The following is a 23,918-nucleotide window of genomic DNA, read 5'->3' on the forward strand; positions in this document are numbered from 1 at the left end:
CACTTTCTTAATTCAGAGTCACAGGAAAAAGCACTGAGAAAGGAGTCATGCTTTGGGGAAATCAGGGGTGCTTATCCTTTCTGGAGAAGGTGGCATTCTATTTGGACCTTGAAAGATGGATAAGAAAAACAGAGGGCCTTGCAGAGCCAAGGGGATGGTGGTGGTGGTGGTGGTGAGGAGGAGGAGACTCATGCAGAGGAGTGCAGACCCTCCCCAGTTCCATAGCAGTTAAGTAGTGGGTGGGGTGCACCAAGTGTGCTTTCACAAAGGTCCTAGGAGAGCATCTGGTGCAGGTCAGAATTGTTGCCTGAAGGCAAAGTGAGAACTCAAGGAATAGTGTATTTTTACTTTCTATATATTGGAAATTCGAGCCTGATCACAGACAGAGGGGAAAGAACCCACAGAGAGGGAGGAACACAGGGCACAGAGCAGGGTGTGAGGGCCCACTTCTGCAACCCTGCAGACTTTCCTTTAGGCTTTTGGCAATTGAACTCTTGTGCTGCCTTCCAGGCCCCTTTTTCTGTGCAGTGCAAAGATGGCATAAAACTGCTAAACGAAACAATCAGCCCAGAGAGGTCAAGCTGCCTGCGGTCCATAGGAGATCATATCTGCAGATCTCTACAACTTTGTAGGCAGGGTTCAGAGAAGGAGGCATGATTGTCTAGATTTAGTTTTGTTTCCATTGGGCCTCAGTCCTAACGTCTCTGTGAATTGGTGAGCCTGGGCATATTCTTTTGCCTCTAGGAGCTTTGTCTTACAGGTTAAAGTGAGGTGGTGATCGTGGCCACTGCGTCCCTCCTGCTTAAAGTTGTTTGAAACTTGGGCTCCTCCTTCCCCTCTTGGCCCTCTCCTCCTTTCTCCTCCCCCCACTGCCTGCTTCCCTTCCCTTCTTCTCTTCTGTTGTAATTATCAACCAGATTTATTCAGACACTATCACTGTGATAAATGTTAGTGGATCTGCTAATTAAACACTAGCGTGTTTAAAGAACATTTCTAAAGATTCAGTAAAGAAGCTTCATGTCCAAGGTGAAGGTATCCTAAAGTTTGAAACTGAAGTTCTCTTTATTCTTAGGACAGCATAGTGCTTTTGTGGAGTGAGGACCTGTTGGTTCTGTATGCCACTAAGATGTGTGTATACTTTACTCAATTTCATCTATAACTTTGTCCTTTTTGTTTGTATCTCATACCTCTTGGGACAGCTGCAGTTGATGTCAGGATGAGCTCATGGTTCAGTATAAACTGCAGCTCCTTGTAGTAATTACATTAATATTATTGCCCCCTATTTGCATTATTGACAAGGATATCTTTTATTGTCCCTTTAAATAGATTCATTGCCTTCACAGAATAGGTTGTTTTGATATTGGCAATTTGATAAGGCTTTACGCAGATTATTCAAATTCCATGTTCTTCAAGTACCAAATTTTTTGCATACCTACCTTATGTATTATGTTCAGTGGACTGCACTGATTTTAAGAAGATATCATGCAGGGGGACTAGCTCTTCTAATATTACTTTTCTGATTTCTGAAGTTTATGCTAGAGTTTGAACATAAAGTTTCATTTTACTTAATCTGGAGCCAGTTATTATTTTAAAATGAGAAATCCATGAGTAAATAAATCAAAGAGGGGCTTTGGATGTATTTTTGCATGGGTGATTTGTGCAGTACAACCAAAATACCTGGGATGTTGGTACATACAGTATTTATATTCAGTGGTAAGATTAAGGAAAGAAGAACTATTTGCAAATAATTTTAATTTATACCAGATTGATTGCATTAAAGCCCCACAATATGATTGCTTTTGTTGTTATTCTACTGACCCTGCAACTTGGAAATTCCATTCATTTCTCTGTACATTTTAACCATTCATCACTTCTGATTCTTATTTCCTGTTAGCCTTATTGTTTCCTGTCTTTCTTTGGGCCCTTCACTCACATATATTTATTCTCTCTCCAACTTCCTGACTTTTTTTTCATCCCTCATCTTCTCTTTCCATGTTTAATATGTGGATTTGCCTACTATCCAACTTCATATTTGTTCGAGTCATATGGTTAAAAGCAAATATCTAACTGGGGTGTAGTTCAGTGGAAGACTGCTTGCCTCATATGTGCAAGACCCCTGACATGATCCCCAGCACCACAAACAAAAATGCATAAATAAATAAAAACAAATGTCCTAATTCTGAGATTGGGAATATGATATAACAATAACTAACATTTATAGCATGCTTCTCATGTATCAGACACTATCAAGCACTTTCCTACAGATTTTAGTTTAATACAGGAACCCTGTGAAGTAAAAGGGGTGAAGGAACTTGTGCAGGGGCTCGCGGCCAGGTCAAAAGTCTTTCATTGCCTCAGCTTCTTACTCCTTTAGATCTAAGTGTAAAAATCTTTTTTTTTTCTTTTTGCTTCTTGGGACTTTGTCCCTGTAGTTTGCTATTATATCTTATACACTAAATATTGTTAATAGTCTTCAATTTAAAAAAGAACTTCAGTACACTTTAATAGATCTTGGTCTCTAATTTGAACAAAAGTTGGTGTATTACTAATTACATTTGGTTATCTGCAAAAGTTAGTTCCAATGGAAGGAAGCATGATAAACCAACCTTTCCACTGCAAAATTGAATGGTTTTAAGGGTCATTTGAGATGCTAAATCCAAGACTGTTGGTAACTGCCATCTGAGATGCTTTACTCTCTGTAACTGACCTTTTTTCTGTTAATTTGGCTACCTCTCCCTGCTTAGATTGTCCTTTACATTAGGTAGTGATTTACCATGGCTTGAAGGAGTGAACACTCCTCCTGAGGGTATTTATGTTACCATAGTGTTTGTCAGTGATGTGATTTCCTGAGATTAAAAATTTTTAAATATGTGGCAGGTCAGCATCATATATTGAATTTATGAAATTTAACAAGGCCCATTTTACTCCTGTGCTGCTCAGCTACAGATCCTGGAATGCTTAATGTCATGCTTTGGAATAATGGTTCTCATCGGGGTCTGCTACTGCTGAGTCAGAACTGGTTCTTGGATTAAAATTGGTCCTCTTTATTCTAGTCCATTGTGTCTTGTCTGGTGCTTCCTCAGTTTCCTTACATAAGTCAGAACAAAGGCTCGATATGTAAATACTGCATTCAGCCTAGACCTGTTTACTTCTTTCAAATTAGCTTTTAAGCATATAAGCAATAGAAAAAAATGGAAACAATATGTAGATCTCTTGGAGAAGAAAGAAATTGCTTCCACTCTGGAGTGTTTTATAACTTTGTGGGATCTACTCAATGTCTAAATCAGAAATTCTTAGTACTTTAGGATTCATTTCCATGCTTTATATAGTGCTTTAAAAGTTACAAATGAATTTAGGCAGTTTGTTTCCAGAACTGATTTTAAGATTTTCTTTGCACCTGGGGAATTAGTTCTGTACTGGAGGCCTTAAGCCAGAGCCAGCCAGGTCGCCTTGAACCACGTGACCACTTAGGGCTTTCGTAGAGCATGCTTTTAACTATTTAAAATAATTACCACGCTGAACCTGGAGACCTTTGAAAAGTCCATAAAGTTAATTACACGTTAAGACATACCTTCTCCTTTGCTGCTTAAGCCCTATGTCAATTTTACAATATTTCTTTGTTAACAAAATCACCATGGTTGAAGTACTGTATATAGTGACGTGCAGTTCATTTCATGCAGACACATTGAAGTAAGGTAGTAGAAATAAGTGCATGGTTGTTAAGATCCCACACCTTTGGTGATCATTGTATGGCTAGGAGACAAAGGCTTTTTGTAAACTTGGTACATTTTTGCCTACTTTGAGTTAGTGCTTTCTGATTATTGTACATAATCATTTGAGACCTTTGCCCTTGTATCATTTGATTCTTAGAGTTTATATTGTTGATTTGGTTCCATGACATAGAATGATCCCAGAATTTTTTGTCATTGCTTCCAAGTCAGCAACTAACAATGATCATAGTTAACAATGGAGGCTCACTCATATGCCAGGTATTACTCTGTGAAACTTGTCAGGGAGCTCATGAAGTGGAAGTTTCTCTAATTCTCTTACATGGGAGGAGACTGAGGCTAGGAAAGGTTACTTAGGATCACTCACTGTAAGTGGTGCAACAAACTAGACAGAACAGAGAAAGAGACTGATGGAGACTCATCCGTTGTCTAGATATTAAGTTAGGCAGCAGAGAAACAAAGATGTATAAGATTCAAGTCCAGGCCTCCATGGAAATTACTTTGGTCATGGATTGCCATGATAGACATATAAATAATTAATGATGCAATGTATGCATTTCATAAAATAGGTATACGTGCAAAGTCTGTGAGAAAAGATTAAAGGAAGGAATCAGACTTATTGGGCAGACAGAGATAAAGGAATACTGCACAGAGGAAATGGCTTTTGCTTGAAGATGACCAGAAAACTCTTGGAAGAGTCTGCATCCCTAGCAAAATACCCAGAATATCTCAAGTCCTCACTAATTTTGTGGGGGGTGGTGGTGACAGTGGCACTCTGGCCAGCTAGATGAGCATGGAAGAAGAGCATCATAGGGGATAGATGTACTTGATTGAAAGCTCAGAGGCTGATTAGAGTGTGATGTTCTCTTCCTTGGTATAGCATTGGTCAGGGGCATATGGGAATGTGACCAGTGGCTACATCACACATAACTCCTTTTACTTAGACCAAATCCCCTACTAGAAATCGCCTGCACTCCCAACATTCTCACTATACCTGAGGTAATTCCTGTCTGCAACTGCCATGCATACTTATCTCATCTCTTCTTTCTCTCTAGTCACAGTTCTTTGTTTCTCTGCCATTCTTGATACTTAATGACATATTGCCCTGGTAACCCCTTTGATTACCACACTGTTATTATTTTAACTTTTCTTATGTCATACTCTGCTTTTTGGTGTACAGAGAACCTTAAGAGTTCATATGCTCACCTTGACCCTGATAAGGGAGGAGATGAGGTCCATGGTAATGAGTATTGTACAAAATCATGTGACAGGCCTGGTGGGTTTCTGTAAGCTAGTGTTCCTCTCCCTTTCCTGAACTCTAGTGAGTGTATGGAAGTGGGAAGCTGTGTATCATGCTCACTGTGGGCCATGGAGCCGCTTGGAAATCTGTAAGTGAAAGAATGAAGACCTCTGTGGCTTTGAGTCACATACAGATGATGTGGTGCCCAAGCTTGGAAAACAGCGTCTAAGCATATAAAGAATACGACCACACTGTTAGATGTGTTTGCTCAGAAATATAAGAAGAGCAACTGCTGGGCAGGATTTTCTTATTAAAACCTTTTCATTAGGAGTACTAGGAAACGTGGAAGTTGAATGCATTACTTACAAGGCACTTGACCACCTCAAGCAGCTTAATAATATTTCTGGTACATTAAACTTGGATTTCTTATATAAGTCATGATTATAAGTTTAATGTGTTATTTTCCAATGTAAAAAGATCATTTCCTTGGGCTGGGGCTGTAGCTCAGTGGCAGAATGTTTGCCTAGCATGTGTGAGGCATTGGGTTCAATCCTCAGCACCACATAAAAATAAACAAAATAAAGACATTCCATCCATCTACAACTTCAAAATTTTTTTAAAAAATCATTTCCCCAATAGTTTTCTTTTTCCACAATGATATAATTAAGGATTGAAATTAGATTCCACAGTGCCCATGTAATTGGTAATTGGAAAGTCCCTCTCTGACTCAAAAGAAGGGTTATTGGTAACAAACTGTTTTCACTACTCTCTCCTCAGAGGCTCAGAGAAGGTGGAGCTTCCAGATTGCATTCTTAAGTGTGCACTGGGTAGAAGAGTTAGGTATTAGGTTCCTGCTAAATGTGAATAACCATAACCATGACTTATACATGATTTATTATAGATACCAACATAGTAGACTTTTATTATTTATAACAACATTCAAGAATGCAATTATTCATTGAACAGTGACCCAGAAGATCCATGGCATGTAGTAATTTGTAATTGGAATCACATGTGCTTTGAAGTGCCTGCCCAGGAGCAAATCACCTACCTGATGACAAGCCAACTGCCCATATGCTTTAGTTCACTATCATATGTGCAAGAATCCCAAACTAGTCAAAAATCATTACTTCATAAATGACCACCAGCTTCTCAGGCTGGTGCTGAGAGTGAAGAGGAATAACAAAGGGCTAGAAAGTGATTTTTTAACCAGAAAACAGAAATCTGGTGCAAATTGAAAAAAAAACCCATCATCCTTGGATTTGGCAGTAGGTTGAGTCACTGAAATACATATATGGAACCAAGAACAACAATTCTGGAGATACTTCAATGAATACACTGGTCAGGGTAAAATTGTGCTTTCTGGGTCAGTGGTAGCCTGTTTTGTGGTGCACCAACTAGAGCCTTTGCAAAGACCTCAGGACTTCTGTCTTGAGGGATTCCCCCAGCTGCTGTATCATCATAGCTTTTTGCTAGGATCCTGGCTCAGTAATGGTATGTTGACTGAATAGCCTTTTTGAATACAGACATTACTCTACACCATTAGTCTATTTGAATACCATTCAACCATTTGTCTTGAAGGTCAGTTGAGATGTCTCAGATTTCTGGTTTAGGGCTTTATGATGGGATAAAATTCCCACTATGTATGTATCAGTAGTTGCTTGTAACAAACATTGTGTATGTTTTTAAAAAAGAGTATCAGGCTGATGGGATTCTATTAGCCACCTAGGAGGAAACATCTTGAATAGGAAAGATAATAAAAAATGGCCATCTCTACATAGGAATTGGAGCAGTAGTCAGTAGTCAGTGTAGATGCTGGAACTGACACTGGGCATTAAGTCAAGGAGAAAAGGTGGCTTCTTAATCTGTTGTTGAAGGATACTTAGAATGGAAATTCACATATCCACAGTGTACTAAGCTTTGAGTATCACTGAAGAACCCTGTAGGATTTCCTTCCCACATGTGCATGTCTGCCCCCTTATGAGGCTCCTTTTTTATATGTCTGCTTTTCCTTTCCTTTTCTTTTTTTAATATTATTTTTCATGGTTATAGGTGTACACAATATCTTTAGTTTTATTTTTATGTGGTGCTGAGGATCGAACCCAGTTCCCCATGCATGCTAGGCAAATGCTCTACCTCTGAGCCACAACCCAAGCCCTAGGAGCTTTTCCTTTTCAAGGAAAATTTTTCTATTCTTAGTTATAAAAGGGACAGAAGATAGCCTTGACATCAACCTTGAATTTTAAAGAGTAGCTTTCTTAGGAGTGAGAGGAGCTGTGCCTTGGAAGACAGAAAATCAATAAGAAAAGAAAAAGCGGGAAATGGAGTGGAGACAGGGAAGGCTGGCTCTGTCTTCCTCATTTGTTAGGCCAGACATCTGCACTGTCTCTACAAGACCAAGTAGGTAAAAGCACATATTCAGTGTCAGGACAGAGTCTCTCAGCCATCGGGAGATATTGACAGACTTCAGGAGCAGAACAAGAACAAAGCAGCACCATTTAAGCTGTGAGAAGCCATGGCAGCCTGATGGGGCTTTGCAGACAGGCTTTCAGAGTGGCATTTACACCAAGCTGAGGCTTTGGAGACAGAGATCCTGCCTCCCTTAATAAGGTATTATACCATCATTAATGCTGAGGCATCCTATCTAGTCTTACCAGAGCCTCTGGTCTTAGTGTTCCCATTTTAGCCTGCCTAGGCTTCTTGTTCTGAAGAGGCTGAGGAAACTGCCAGAGATTTTAATTTCCTGAGGATTAGGCTGTTACAGAGATGTCCCTGAGGTATGGAGACACAGGATGTTCCTGATAGGAGCTGTCTCCTCTGGGGCCCCAGTCCCAAAGCCCATGGTGTGCAAACAGATTACCTTTGTGTTCCATCCCTGTGGGCCTGCCATCTATCCTGTCCCTAGCATGTTTATTCACCATGTCTCTCAGCCCCAGGCTCTTGCCTGTGTGGGTGGGCATCCTGTCAGCACTTGGCTTGTGGACAGCACCACAGCCATCCCTGACCAGAAGTTACTCTTCTGACCTCTTTAGCCACTACTCCACTTACATAAAGGTTATTTTTGTTTGGGTTCATTTGTATTTTTAGCTGGTTTTGCGATGAAGGAGCTTCATGAGCAAGTCATTTTTAAGCTAGATTCTAATCAGTTTTAAATATTATGAAACAGGTTTGAATAACTATCAGGAAAAGATGCTGATGGCAGACTGAAAGAGGAGGCTGAGATGGTGACTGTGTATCATGATAGAATCACCGCAGAGTTCCCTGGGAGACCTGGCTTTTGGCCATTAGCTGGGTGACCCATTAGTCATTCATCTGGCATTTCTGAGCCACTCTTCATGCACATGTAAGAATCCCTGAGAATATTTTACTTGTCTGTTGACAAGTAAGTCCTATAGGCAGAATCATTCCCACATTTTTATGTAAGAACAACCATATTTATTCCCCCTTGTGGAAAGGATTAGATTGATTTGTTGAAAATTCTGAGTTATAGAACATTTCAAAAGAAGTCTAAGATTTCCACTGAAAGTTCAAATGTATGGAAAATCTAGGTTCAGAGATGACTAAAGGTTTTCTGTATGTCATTGGTTTTCTTAAAATATCCAACTTATTTTGGTGTTTCTTGCACAGTAGTTGATTATTGACTATTTGTGAAGTTAAAGACTAGATAAGAATCTTCCAGGTACTTTTAACAAATAGATGTAGGGCTTTGGAAAGAAACATGTACATTGGTTATAGGAGTGTTTCTCAAGGGTTTCTTCAGAGTGTTTTATTTAATTTCACTCTTCAAAGGGCAAAATACTTCTATTGTTCAGACAGTTCATGTTCATAGGAAACTTATTGCCAAGGTTTCTAGTTTTCCCCCTATGTGTCCACTCTTCTCTTGTTTCATAGAAATACAATTTTAGCTATGGAGATGGCCACCCAGAACACACTTCCTAAACTCCCTTCCAGGTGGGTATGACCACATGACTAAAACATTCTGTGAAGTCAGCATAAACAGTGCACATCCTGTCATGTAGAGTCAGGCCCTCCCCTCCACTTTCCCCACTGGTTGGAATCCTGTACAGACCAGGCAATACACTAAGGGTTGAGGAGGGTGGGTGGGTAGATGGATGGATATATGGATGGATAGAACATAGATCCTTAACTGGATCCCAGTTTCCGTAACTTACATAAAGTTAAATTTCGTGTCACTGCTGCTTCAGCTTAACACAAATTTTAAAATTAATTTGATGCCCTTTGACATTTTTGAAAATGGAAGACCATCCTAGAACATGGGAGCAGTACCAATGCTGAACATGGTGTCCACTTTGGCAGCAGCTGTGACTTCACCTCACTCCTGGAAGCCCTTGATAGTTTGCCTTCTCTCTTGTTATGCACCTTCCTCCTTGGATTCTATCTCAGGATAAAATGGCAGCCTCCATGTGTGCTTCCATTCCCTGCAGAAGAGGATGAGCTTGGGTGGGGCCTCTGCTGTTCAGGTCTATTAAGCATGTGGCTGTCTATCCACTTATACTTAAAGCCACCTCTGCTCTGTAGCTATAGAAAAGATAGGCAGGCAGGACAGAGGACAACACGTTTTCCTGGGAGAAGGAGAGAGAATGGCACAGCTTATAAGAGACTGAGGTTTTCAAGCCGCTGAGGTCTATAGCAGCTGCTTTCAAAACATGCTACCTGGACAGCAACCATAGGAACCTGTGAATTTGTTAGAAATGCTCCTCCTCAGGCCTTACCACAGATCAACCACATCAGTAACTCTGGGCATGAGATTCAGCAGTCTGCTTCAGAAAGCACTCCAGGAGGCTCGGTTTGGGAACCATTATCCAAGGAGGGTTGGAAAGCCTGATAGTGGCACTTACAAGGAGAATATCTTGATGAAAGTCCTGGCTGCAGAAAAACTTCAGCTAGAGGTAAAATGGCCAGGTGAGGAATGAATGAGGAAGCATGCTCTTCAGAGAAGAGTTTAAATAGGTGGGGGTTCTTGTGGTACTCCTAAGAAGAGTCTAGAAATGTTTCCTTCTGTGTTTGATACCAGGGGCATATCTAGCCTTATCTTCTGGTTCAGGAATATTGTATCAGCCAGATATGCATAAGTTCCTTCACACTCCATGTGGGAATTGTGATTCTTAAATGGTGGGTATTTTTGGAGTGGAAAAAGTGCTATACTATAGTGAATAGGGTGGACTCCTTTCTCCCACCTTACCCTGGAGGACAGCTTTGAACCAGGAGCGAGGTTTTTAATGGCTGCAAAGAGAAAAAAAAAAGTATGATTTCCATGTAAGGGCTACCAAGAATATAAGTGCCTATTTGATAAATTATTTTTTGAAATGACTTTTCCATTTTGGTAGTTGAAGTTTGAAAAATGTTTGGAGTACTATAATTATCATTTCTGTGAAAAAATACACATTGCAGTATTTTTTTTTTTTTTGCTACAAGTCAAGTTGTAGTTTAGGATGGAAAGTAAACACGTTCCTTTGCTCAGCTGCAGCTCACATATTTATAGTCTGTGGGTGCCCTCTTGGCAGTCATGGTGGACCAGGGTTTACACAGTGGGTACACAAAGGACACAAAGAAGGCATAGAAACACGGAGCCCTTTCAGGGACTTGTCCTGCTGCAAGTCTGATTAGGAAGTTTGTGCTGGAGCTGAAGGAGCCATCTAGAAAGGTGGAGACACCTTCAGAGAAAGTCGTGGGAAGAGAACGAGGCAGTTCTCAGAGGCCCTGATTGCCTCTTGGGAAGCCTTTTTCTAACCAGGGAAAGCCCTAGCAGGGCAGGTATAGATGTTGGGAGGCCTTTCTGTGTTTCTGTGCTTTGGGATGTACTCATTACCGTTACATGTCACCTTTGTATGTAATGAAAGCTGGCGAAATATCTCCAGGCAGAACTACCTATATGAGGCAGTTTCCTTACCTCCAGGTGGAGTGCAGTTCATCTTTTCAAAAGGCTGCTTCTTCTTAAGAAATTAATGAAGTAATGGAAGCTTAAAGAGAACTGATGCATGAGTAGAATATTTGGAATATTAAGATGATTGCATGTGGCATGCTATACTAAATGTGTGTACCTCTTTTTGGGTCTGCCTTTCATAATCAGCTTCACCATTATCGATAATTGTGAGTATTAATGATGGGATACCTGTGTTCTGGGACATCTTGTTAGGCATTAAATCAAGTAAAAAGTAGAAAGTATGACAGCCTTAAAGTTCTGTGTATGCCTGTTTATTTGTCTAAGTATGTACGCATAGGCATACATACACACCTATGAACATACAAAAATATGAATTTTTAAATATTTTTAATATAAATATATTACATATCTGTACAATATTAAAGGTTACAAACTTGTTTATTCTCTAAAACAATATTGTAAAATAAGTGTCTTTAGGCCCTAACATCTGGGTATTTCATGAAGCCCTGTGAAATTAGGTGGCTTGCTGAGGATCTTAAAAGAGTTATAAGTGATGCACACACACACACACACACACACACACACACACACACACACACACACTCTGAGGTTTCTGACTCTAAGCCTAGATTCTTTCTAGTATTTAATTATAATGGTGATAGTCCTGTCAAGAGCTCCTCTGCTGAGCACTTAAGATTAGCCAGGCATTGAGTTACCTGCAATATCTGTTAACTTGCTCAACTCATAACAATCTTGAGGAAACTCTGACCCAGTAATGTCAACAAACTTTCCTGAGATCACATAGCTAGTTGTAGAAGAGCCATGATTTGGACATAGTTTAGCTTGGATCTTAAAGCTTTCTGGTAAACCAGTTAGCTATATTGACTCCTAAATAAATAAATAAATAAAGTTGCTAAAAAGTAACCTCTATTAAATGTCAAGTTAGTGGTTCTAAAAAGTAGATTATCTACAGGAAAACAGAAATTAAAAAGAGAAAAGGATGAAGAGGCAGAAAGAAATAAATGGCCCAAATATTTTTTTTGTCTATTTATAATTTTAGCCACATGGTTGTTTTCAGCATGTGCAATAACCCTTGTGAGACCTATCAATTGCAGTTAAGTATCTTGCAGTTCTTTATTTTCTGCTGCTGCCATCAGCAAGGACAGAATAGCAGCAGCATATTCTGCTGTTCTCTTTACCTGTCCTTTTTTTCATGCTGTTCTGCATCCACTCCTTATTCTTGATATATCATTTTAATTGCACAAATACAGTCACTTTCAGGAGCCACTGAAGATCTCAGATCAGCACATAATATTTTTTAGAGTCCTTCTAAAGACTTTTGAAATCCATTTATTACCTCTGGGGCTCAAGTTTACTGTTCCTTATTTATTAAGTATTCCACACTTCATTCTGTACTCATAAAATCCAGAGTGTCAGGAAATCCTGGTGATTTGAAAGAACATGATTGGTTGCTCCATTAATTCAGTAAGCATTTGTTGGTCTTCCTTGAATGAGCAGGAGTCCAGCCTCATGGGAACCCAATTGAGTAGGAAGTGCTCTTAGAAACCCTGGCTGGATTATGTTCTTCGGAGACATCTACAGTGTCAGCCTCTTGTCTTACAGATGAGGAACACCAAAGATTTCATTCTCATGTATTTGAAATCTGACGTTTTATTGTATTTTTTTTCAAATCAGTGTCATCATTACCCAAAGGAAAAACTAATTTGAAGCATCCATTTCTCAATGAAGGAAAGATCAAAGTGTAGGAGACATCCCACCCAAAGTCACAGGATCCCTCTGCAAAAGTGAGGGATAATGTTTGTGTTAGATAATGGACATCTCCTTCCATTCAATACCAGCGGGAGTTTCATATTTCTACTGTTTATGCCACTGTGACATTTTCCAACTGTTAGGAAACAAAACATTTTTGTTAGTTAGTGTTAGTTAGTATCAGTGGTTTTTGTTTCTGAATTCATTGTTATGGCAAAGAGAGATGAGAAAATCCCCAGTGTTGGTAGTGGGAGAAGGTGGAGAAAAAGAGTAGAAAAACAGAAAAAACACATTCCCTGGTTATGGTAGAAAGAGAGGTGACTGTGAGGAGGTGGATCCTATGAAGACAGGATAGGAAAAGGTATGGCTACTGAATGGCGCCAGCCCGGGACAGGAAAAGGTGGAAAGCAGGTATTAGTGAGGGAGAGGCAGGCACTGGGCAAAAGAGAATCTTTAAAATTATGTTTTAGGAAAGTTGCTATAGAGAGTGGTTAGTTGGGAGAGGAGAAATTCTTTGGCCAGATGACTCTTTTGGGTTAAAAAAGATATTTTATCCATCTAAAACTAAAAAAATAAAATTTAAAAAAGTAGTTTTTTAAGTTTAGTTATTTATAAATGAGTGAACACTTGTAATAGAAAGTGATATTTTTAATTGATTTGATTGTTTTACAGGTAGAGCTTTTTATACTCCTGAGACTATTGATACAGCTAGACTTCATTATCAGAATCCCTGGGCCCCAATTCTTCATGCGGTGGCACTTTGGTTAAATAGATAAGGGTTTACGTGTGCAGAATTCACAGAAGCAGCAGTGTCTGGTTTACAAAAACGTTCTGCACCCATCAGTTTAAACCAGGCATCAGGAGCAATGGCCACTGCTAAATCTTTGCCAGAAATTAACAAAGACCAAATACATCTGATTTTAGGTAGAGTGTCATATTAATATATTTCAAGATGTATCACTTTTGAAAATTCAAGTTTTCACTTTAATGCTTTGGGAAACTTTTGTACAGCACAATTCAAAGAAAGAATCATAAAAAGATTTTTAGTTCATCTTATAAATTAGCTGAATTTTTACCTAAAAATTATTTAAAACTACTCTTTAAAAATTGTAGATGTCATGTTCACTCACAGAGCAATACTAAATAATTTGCAAGAAAAAAAACTTAATTTTTTAAATTCTACAACAGATTATCTTTATACTTGGCACTTAACAAATCATCATCCCATAAAGAAAAAAAGTTTAAAAATTTAAAGAATTCTAATTTACAATTACTTTCTACATGATGTTTTAGTGTTTAAAAATTTATTGGGCTGGGGATGTGGCTCAAGCGGTAGCGCGCTCGTCTGGCGTGTGTGAGGCCCAGGTTGGATCCTCAGCACCACATACAAACAACGATGTTGTGTCCACCAATAACTAAAAAATAAATATTAAAAAATTCTCTCTCTCTCTCTCTCTCTCTCTCTCTCTCTCTTAAAAAATTATACATTCTAATGAAGATTTTAGTGATTTCTTATTTTCTGGGGATAGAAAAGGACCACAATTTGAAAGGTATAATTGTAGAATTTATCAGTAGATTCAATAAATAAAAATGTGAAATATTTCCAAAACCTTAACCTCATACACATAAATAGCACTTTTTACCCATGACATTTATTGGGCCTCTAAAACTACATAAAAGAGATTGTGAGGGGAATTGGAAGAAAAAATAAGGAGAGAAATGAATTACAGTAGATGGGATAGAAAGAGAAGATGGGGGGAGGGGGATAGTAGAGGATAGGAAAGGTAGCAGAATACATCAGTCACTAGTATGGCATTATGTAAAAATGTGAATGTGTAACCTATGTGATTCTGCAATCTGTATTTGGGGTAAAAATGGGAGTTCATAACTCACTTGAAACTATTGTTCGAAGTATGATATGTCAAGAGCTTTGTAAGGTTTTGAACAACAAATTAAAAAAAAGAAAAAAAAAGAAAACTTGGTTTGCATATAAAATTTCTTGGCAACTATTAAATGAAAAGTGTAATGTTATAATGTTCATAAAGTTACTTTTACTATACTGTAATTTTAAAAGGTCCCAGAAATAGAAATGTTAGTTTGAATATTAATCAATGCAATGCTACAACTGTATGTTCAGTTTGAATGCTTAGCTTAGAAACCATTTTGAACTATACTTTAACAAATAAATGTAGGTTAAAGTAATCTATATGAAAAATAGAGGAAAAACGTGATGCCAATACAACATAAAGTGTCTTCTATCAATTTCTATTCTGTGTATTTCAGATGTGAGTATACAGTTTCTTTGTTCCCCAAGACCTGAGAAGCCTGTGGAGCATGTTACTACATGTCTACAGGCCTTGCACACCTTGCTGATTCTCCTTGTGCCCGGATCCATATTGCAGAAGATCAGGTACAGTGTATTTCTAAAATGAAGGGTTCCATATCACAGAAGATCAAGTACAGTGTATTTCTAAAATGAATAACTATTTATATACTTTGTTTTAATTATATTTATATTAGTATAATGTTATCAGATAGTAAATATATATTGTATTAATTAATAACAGTAGTATATATTAAATTAGTGAAAGACAATATATAATAAGTATTCAAGATTTCTCTGTACTTAATCTTGGATGACCAGGAAGCAGTAGACTATAGATATCATTATACCTTCTTTGTTTTGTTTATCATCAATCAAATAAAACTAAAACTTTAAGGAATAACTTGAGAGTTAGGAAATAATTGAAGTAGTAAAAGGCTAAAGTAACTTACAAGGCCATTAAGTAAATTATGCCACTTTAAAAAATATATTTTTTTAGTTGTAAGTGGATCTTTTATTTTATTTATTTATGTGTGGTGCTGAGGAATGAACCCAGGGCCTCACACATGCCAGGCAAGAATTGTACCACTGAAACACAACTCCTGCCCCAAATTATGCCACTTTTGAATGTTAGATAAAGTTTTCTCTCTCATTTAATGAAATCTGGGAGGTGGCCAATAGCTCATTCACAATTTAAAGAACCACCTTTTCTAATTTCAGTGTGTAACATCTAGGGAACTTAATTCATATTACAAAACCAAGCTGCCACTGGATTTGTTATTCCTTGTAACTAGAAATTCTATATCTTTATAATAAAGTTCATCTCTTGACATCACCACTACAATATGGTGTCACTTGGATAGTTTCCTATAAAACACAAAAAGATAAAATACCAACCTGATACCAATTTTTTATGTCAAAATTAGTTTTGCATTTTATTCTATCTAAAACTAAAACATAACATATGCTGTGTGAGTATAGGATTCAATAACTGATTAACTCTTGTTTGAACCCCAACCCTGTGGCCTCAATTTGTGCTTCAATTTGAACTACAAGTTACTACAATTAATATTAGAATCGTTTTCAGATAGTTAAACCTATAAGATTTGATCTATGAAAGAAGAGTGACTACTATATTTAAATTCGAGCATTTGGGTTATAATATAGTATATTACACAGCTAGCTATTTTTTGGATTTAATGATATTTTATTCAAGTATTGCTATACTGTGGGAAAAATGGACTTTTTAAAAAAAAATTGGGTCCTATAATTTCAACATTGTCAGAGTGCACTGATTCATGTTGTATTTATTCACCTAGCTGCTGTCACTCTTTTTCTGTTCTGCCTCAGACACAGTTTGAAACTATAGATAATCAAACATAATGTTACAGCCTCTAAATTAAGTGATAACTATCATGTAATATGTACTTTGTTCATACATATAAGGTGTTCTTAGAATAGGAACTGTCCTGAGAAGGATATCTCCTCAGGAAAGACAATAGTTGAATCATATCTTACAGAGGAATTATACTTATTTATTTATTAGTTGTTATTTTTAGACATACATGACATATTATACATACATGGAATATTATTCTAATTAGGATATCATTCTTTTGGTTTTACATGATGTAGAATTATACTGGTCATGTATTAATTTATGAACCTAGGAAAGTTATGTCCAATTTATAACTTTCACTGTCTTTCCTATTCCCATCCCCACTCCTTTCCCTTTGTCTAATCAAATGAACTTCTGTTCTTCCTCTCCATACACTCCCTTGTAGTGGATTACCATCCACATATCAGGGAGAACATTTGGCCTTTAGGACTTTGGGACTGGCTTATTTCACTTAGCATGATATTCTCCAGTTCCATCCATTTTTTCAGCAAATGCAATAATTTCATTCTTCTTTGTGGCTGAATAATATTCCATTGTGTATATATACCACATTGAATTTTCTTTATCCGTTCAGTTACTGAGGAATTATTGAGGCCAAAGTAAAGAATTGGGTTTTCCTCTAAGAATAAAGTAGCAAATATAAAAACTAAGGAAGCATGAGAAAACAGGAGAAGTTCAGGGACACTGTAGTCATTTAGTGTGGTTTCTGTGAATGCAAAATGTAGAGGTTATTAGATGAGGCTGGACAACAGGGCAAAAACCAAATCATGAAGATTTCTTTTTAGCATATAAGAGAATTTTGACTGTATCCTGAAATTGATGGGAAGTAATTAACAATATTTAAATAAAGGAATGACATGAATGATTTTTTTTCAGAAGGAACATGCTATCAATCTTGTAGAAGGTTGTTTGTGAGACAAGAACGGAGGCAGGAGACCAATTAAGTGACTCTTTATAATTTCAGAGAAATAATATACTAGTCTAGGAAAACTGATTAAAGGAGGAAGAAAAGAGGATCAAGATTGAAGCCTTGAGGATAAATACCATTTAAGGGTTGAGAGGAAGGAAATAAATCAGCATTGGAGATCTCTAGCGTGGTAAGAGAAAACCCAAAACAGAAACAGTTTATCAAAGATAAGGGAGAAATGTCAAGAAAGGCAGATAAGGCCAGGAGTGGTGGCTAATGCCTGTAATCCCAGTGACTCTGAAGGCTGAGGTAGGAGGATCACAAGTTCAAACCAAGCCTCAGAAATTAAGTGAGGCCCTACACATCTTAGTAAGACCCTGTCTCAAAGTGAAAACAAAACAAAACAAAAAAAGGAGGCTGGGGATGTGGTTCAGTGGTTAAGCACCCCTGGGTTCAATCCCCAGTACCAAAAGAAAAAAAGAATGCAGATTATATCATCTAAAGAAACAGTACATAAATGAGGAAAGAAAAGGGTCCAGAGGAGGTTATTAGAGACCTTCTGCAGAGGATTTTCTTGGGTTGGTAAAAGCTAGATTGTAGAAGATCAGGGGGGTGAATGAGAAAGTAAATGAAGTAGAAACATCTAGGCTGGGAAAGGAAGGAGCAAGACAGAGGAGGCATGTGGGTAGATAAAAGGGTCTGAGAGACTTTGGGAGCTTTGGATAAGAAAGAATTGAACATTTTCTTTATATTGAGGAGAATAGTCTAACTAGACAGGGAGGTTGAAGACATATGAGATATGATTGAAATCCTTAAAGAATCCCTGGGAAGTCAACTAGGATGGGAACGGTGGGATCACATGAAGAAAGATGAATCAACTTGGGAAAGAAGCTGGGCATTAGATAAAGTGGAAACATTAAGGGAAGAGGTAAAGGTACTTTATTTGCTATTGAGCTTTCTCTGACTTTGAAATTTAAGGCAGACTCATTTGGCAGATTACCTGTGAAAGCTGAAAGTTTGTAATCCTTGCTGAGGTGAATAGAGGAGGGACTCTCTAAAAATCCCTGTTGTCTGTGGCACACAACTCTCAAGTACTCAGCTTAGATTTGGTTTAAGGGCACTAAACTCTAAAAGTAATGTTTAACTCAAGTATTTTTTTAACCTGTGGGAGAATGATTCAACTTAAATATTCAAGACATCTGTTGCTTAAAAATCTGTTAGAATGAAATGTGACCATTTCCCAGGATTGTTAATATTCTTACTTGTTTCACAGTCCTCTATGTTGATATTAATTGTAAAATACTTAGTTTTCATATGTATGTTTTCTCAGTTTTTAATAATATACATTTATTCTTTAAAATTAAAATTAATTCAACTTATTTGATTCAATTTATAATAGCTGATTGGTGTTGAGTTGCTGAGTGTTTTGCATCATCTCCTTTTGACCTGGAACCCACCATCCATCCAGCTGTTGGTTACTGGAGTTGTAAAACAGATAGTAAGAGCTGCTCAGGATTATTTGCAGGAAAAAAGAAATACTCTAAGTAAGCACTGTAAATCACACTAACTTAAAGTAAACCTTATTTACACTCTAATTTTTGAAGTAGTAATGCCAGGAGGTTTATAATTTAGAAAATGATCATACATTTAGAAAATTTGAAACTGAGTTTGTTTTCATTAGAAAGGACCAAATGAAATTGCTGATAGCTGATCATTTTTCCCCTCCAAAAATGTCAACTTCACATAGTTCAACCTAGCGTATGTGTTATTTTTATTAGGAAATAATTACCTAAAATTTTCTAAGTAAAAAATAACTATCCATCTGTTTAGAGAAGTTAATACACAAAATTCTAGTAAGACAGAGAATTATACTAAGAAAGACATGTAGCATTATTTAGGCATTTACTTGTAAATCCTTTTGAAGGAATTTCTTAAAGGTATTTATTGTGATATTTTATATGCCATTTTCAATTTTCTGCTGAAAATTTTACTAAAATTATTTTTTATCTAATATGAAGATGACATGGAAAAAAGTCCTGTCCAGTATTAGGAGAAGGAGGTGACAGTGGTGGCCTCATTCCTGGAAAATCTCTTGTGTTTGCAACTATGGAGCTATTGATGTTCATTTTAGTTCGGCATATGCCACATCTGATGTCAGACTCTCCAAGTCACATAGCCACTAAATCCCAGCTGTCAGAAGAAAGTGCTTGTCTGGTGGCAGCCACAGTCACCATTCTCTATGATTTACCGTCCCTTTGTTCACCTGCTGGTACAGTATTGATCAGTATTTCAAAATGCATTATATGCAGTAGTGAAAGTGATCTTGCCTTAAATTTTAAACACTTATAATTTATTTTTCTCTTAAATCTCAATTGTGGAATGAGAAGTTAGTCTTTTAAAAAGATTTATGTACTTTTAAGATCCTATAAAGATTAAAGATTCAAAACATGAAAGACCTAAGCTGTCTTTTCAGATATGTTTCAAACAAGACAGAACTGCAGACTGGGGAAGATAGTAAGGTAGAATTACAAAGCTCATTATTTTCTAATCTGGTTGACATTCATGAGCAACATTGAAAAGCTAAAGAATTTCAGAGGAGAGTGATAGCCAACTCTAAGGAGTATCTAAAGAAATCATGACTAGTAAATATAATAGATATTGAAAAACTGTTGTATGGAAGCAAACTTTCCTTGTTTTGCTAGAAAGTAAAACTAATTATTAGTAAACATACTGGTAAATTTCAGTATAACCAAGGGACAATTTTTTTATTCTTACAGTTACCCTACATGTGTAAAAAGAATGACTTTCTCTCCTTGGAGTTTTGTAGGAAGCTGCCTATAAGAATAGTGAAGGGATTCTTTTGTTAAGTGGATGGTTGTTATTTTTTTTGGGTTGTAGTTGGACACAATACCTTTATTTCATTTATTTTTATGTGCTGCTGAGGATGAAACCCAGCACCTCACACATGCTCAACCACTGAGCCACAACCCCAGGCCCCCCACCCCCACCACTATGGTTGAATTTTTACCCACAAATTCTGGGATCCTATAATTTCTTCTTTGCTTACCTCAGTAGTCTTCTCATTTTCCTGGCTTGATTAGGCTGGCTTTGGTACACTGAAGGTTAATTATATGTTTTAGAATTACTAATAAGTTTCACCAGGTAACTTAGATGGTTCTCAAAGTATATGGTAGTATTCTCCTTCTGTTTTTCTATCTTCCTTTCTCATTTTCATTATGAAGGGCAGGACTACTAAATAGGTGAAATATTAGCAGTAATAAAATGGCTGGGTTGGAAAAAAGAAATATCAGTTCTCTCTTCTCTAAAATAACATGGTAATTTCTTATGTTCTTTTTCAAACATTGAATTATAGTAAAAGTAATGTAGCAATTTTTATATAAAAACAAAGAAAATAAATAATATGAAACCATAGTCAGCCAGGCATGGTGGCATGCACTCTAGTCCCAGCTACTCCAAAGCCTGAGGCAGAAGGATAACTTTAGCCTAGGGATATGGGGACAGCCAGAGAAATGCAGTGAGACCCTGTCTAAAAGAAGAGGGAAAAAAGACAAACATAATTAATTGTAAAAAAATAAGGAATGGAAACTTCTACAGTGGCATTGAGTAATTATGAGGTAATCTGCTTTGTTTTTATTTTAGGATGTATGACAATCCTGCCCACAATTCTGTTCTTAATTACAAGAATATTAAAAGATAAAGCAATAAAGTCTGCAGACAATCAGGTTCCTCTACCCATCAGTGCAGCTTTTCAAGACATTAAAATTATTGTGACACTTTCAATGGCCAAAACTGAGGAAACTCAAAAACAGTGGACAGCTCTAATTTGTAGCACTTTTGCATGTATCCTGGAATATTCACAACCAGGTAACCTGTCAGAATTTTTAAAAATATTGATCTGTTCAGATATCTATCTGTTCCCTAATTAATTAATTATTTAAGTAATTGTATCAGAAAATTGCTGTATAACATTGAATTAACTCAGAGAGGTGCATTAGTCACATTTTTTTGGATTTGAAATTTCAATAACTCTGTCTGAATTATTGACTTTAAATATCTTTGTCTTAGAACTTTCATACATACTGGAAAGTTTTAAAAAAGGATATAATATATATCCAGAATTGACATGTATTAGTATAATTGATATAAAATTGGAAAGAAGTTGAAGTATCTGTCACTATTTCAATGTATCACAAATGGAACCATAATCTTGGTATTGATATATTTTATTCTACAAATTTCCCTATTATAAATTATATTTTCTATGTTAATATGCATCAATTATTTTAACAAATATACTTAGTTTATATATATATGCATTATATAGAAAGTGAGATAAGTAACCATGAATGATATATATATTTTTTACTATTTAATTTACATAAGTAATGTTATAATATCCCATTCTACTTTTTTTCCCTCTGTAATTAAGTTTTGGTTCTATTAATGTAGATAAATAAAACCTTCATTCATTCTTAACTCCTATGTAGCTTTACATCACATTTATTTGTTCAATTATTCATTCCTGTCAATGGATATTTTTGCTGTTTCTAGTTTCTCCCAATTAAAAAAGTTGCTTTAGCAAACATCATGGATTTCTTTTGCATGTGTTCTGTGAGAAATTTTCTAGGGTATATATCCATAAGTGGAATTGATGGCATATATTAACTTCCATTGTATCAGACATCACCAAATTGTTCTCCAAAGTAGCCAAGTGAATTTACACTCACATCAGCAGCATAAGATGATCTTTGTTTCTCCGTATCCTGACCAATACTTGGTATTATTTGGTTTCCAAATTTTGTTATATGATGGCTACTATGTCCTATCATGTTGTTTTAATTGTTACTTCTCATTTTCCTAATGAATATAAGTATTTTTCATGTTTGTGTCTTATTTGGAGGGAAATCCTTAGTCATGTTTTTGTCCATTTTCTTTGGTGTTTGGCTTTTTCTCTCAAGTTTTTTTTTGGATATAAAGAAAATGTAGAAAAACTAAAAAAAGAATAATAATGAAAGATTTGTCATGTTGCCTAATAAAAAAAATTCCACATTATTTAAAAATGTTTAGTAGCCCAGGAATCAGTGGATGGGACAGTAGAACAGAAGAGATTTCTATAGAAGACACATGTATCCTCATAAGAGTAAAATAAACAATAAAGATCATTCATCCATTATTCTTCAAATGGGTGTACCAATTAACTGTTTGAGAAATAAATTCTCATCAGCCCTTCATCTTATATCATAATTTAAAATTGACACGAGATAAATTTAAATGGTAATATAAAATATTTAAAATAAGAAAACAAAGAAAATACAGATGACCTTTTTGTGGCAGAATGGCAAAAGACTAACTATAAGTCAGTGAGAGATAATGCAGAGGAAATATACATATACATAGACTGATATATTGGCCTATGTAGACATCAAAGCATCTTACATTGAAAGGTATCTGAAAAATTAATAATAATATCTATGTAACTGTTTATTCTATTAACCAATAAAGAAGTCTTATAAGAGAATTAATAACCAATAGAAAAAATAACAAAGGAAAGAAGGCACATTAGTTAAAAGTGGTGGTGCACGCCTGTAATCCCAATGACTAGAGAGGCTAACACAGGATTACCAGTTTGAGACCAGCTTCAGTGACTTAGTGAGGCCCCGAGCAGCTTAATGAGACCCTGTCTCAGATTTTAAAATAAAAAGGACTGGGGATGTGGCTCAGTGCTTAAGCACTTCTGGGTTTAATTCTCAGTGCCAAACAAACAAATTATGAAAAAAAAATCAGCCACATTAATGGGTAAAAGAATACAGCCAAAACACTAATGTAATTTTTTACTTGTAAAATGACTTTTGAAAAATCTGAATATGTTCAGCTGAAATTATTACCAAACATTTTTATACTTTGCTGAAGAGAATTTAAACTGATTTAAATTTTCAGGGACTAATTCTGCAAGATGTATAACGAGCCTTTAAGAAAGCCAGGTGTGGTGGCACATAACCTATAATCCCAGTCATTGAGGAGGCCAAGGGAGGCGGATTGAAGATTTGAAGCCAGCCTCAGCAATTTTTGCCTCACTTTTCCTACCTGTAGAATACCTACAGGTCTATGGTCCGGTAATAGTAAGAATTAGGTAGAATAGATAATATTTGTAAGGTGTTTATCCCAGGGACTGGCACAGAATAAATGTTCAAAAATGGTAGCTTAAAAGCCAGTCTTGATACAGAAATGTAAACGTCAGCACACGCATAAAGACCCGAAAAATAAAGGCTCCCTAAGGCTAGGAGTGACCTGAAGGGACACATTGTTTGGTTCCTCTTTTCAGCAGAGAGATGTCTAATAATTCAAGGGCAACAAATGTTATCAAGCCTGATATTGCAAGGAGACTCCTTAATCGGTTTTGGTGACCTTTTCCAGCGTTATATAACCTTGAAATCCAGCTGCGTCACATGGCAACCCCTAAGGACTTGAGACCCTGACTGGCTACCACTGTATCACTTCAGCACCTCGGACAGTGCTCCAGCCAGCATTCAGGCTCCATGAATGTTTGGTAAATGAATGAAAGAACATCATTAAGAAAACACACCCTATGGCCAGAGTGAAATCCTTCTAATTCTAACTTAGTTTA

The 23,918-nt window shown here is 36.7% G+C and overlaps 1 long non-coding RNA gene across 2 annotated transcripts in view; it reads left to right on the top strand.

Moving 5' to 3' along the window:
* LOC144374433 (uncharacterized) overlaps positions 1-22,056 on the top strand; it is a 66,299-nt gene extending 44,243 nt beyond the window's left edge. The window contains exons 3-4 of one of the 2 annotated variants that reach the window (XR_013433831.1): positions 14,927-18,816; positions 20,933-22,056. This is a non-coding gene — a long non-coding RNA (uncharacterized LOC144374433). Of the gene's footprint in view, positions 1-14,926 lie in introns of both variants that reach the window. The other variant, XR_013433832.1, reaches the window with a different exon arrangement.
* The last annotated feature ends 1,862 nt before the right edge of the window (positions 22,057-23,918 follow it).

The sequence above is a fragment of the Ictidomys tridecemlineatus genome, unplaced genomic scaffold (genome assembly GCF_052094955.1).
Source record: "Ictidomys tridecemlineatus isolate mIctTri1 unplaced genomic scaffold, mIctTri1.hap1 Scaffold_693, whole genome shotgun sequence".
NCBI classification, from domain to species: domain Eukaryota; kingdom Metazoa; phylum Chordata; class Mammalia; order Rodentia; family Sciuridae; genus Ictidomys; species Ictidomys tridecemlineatus.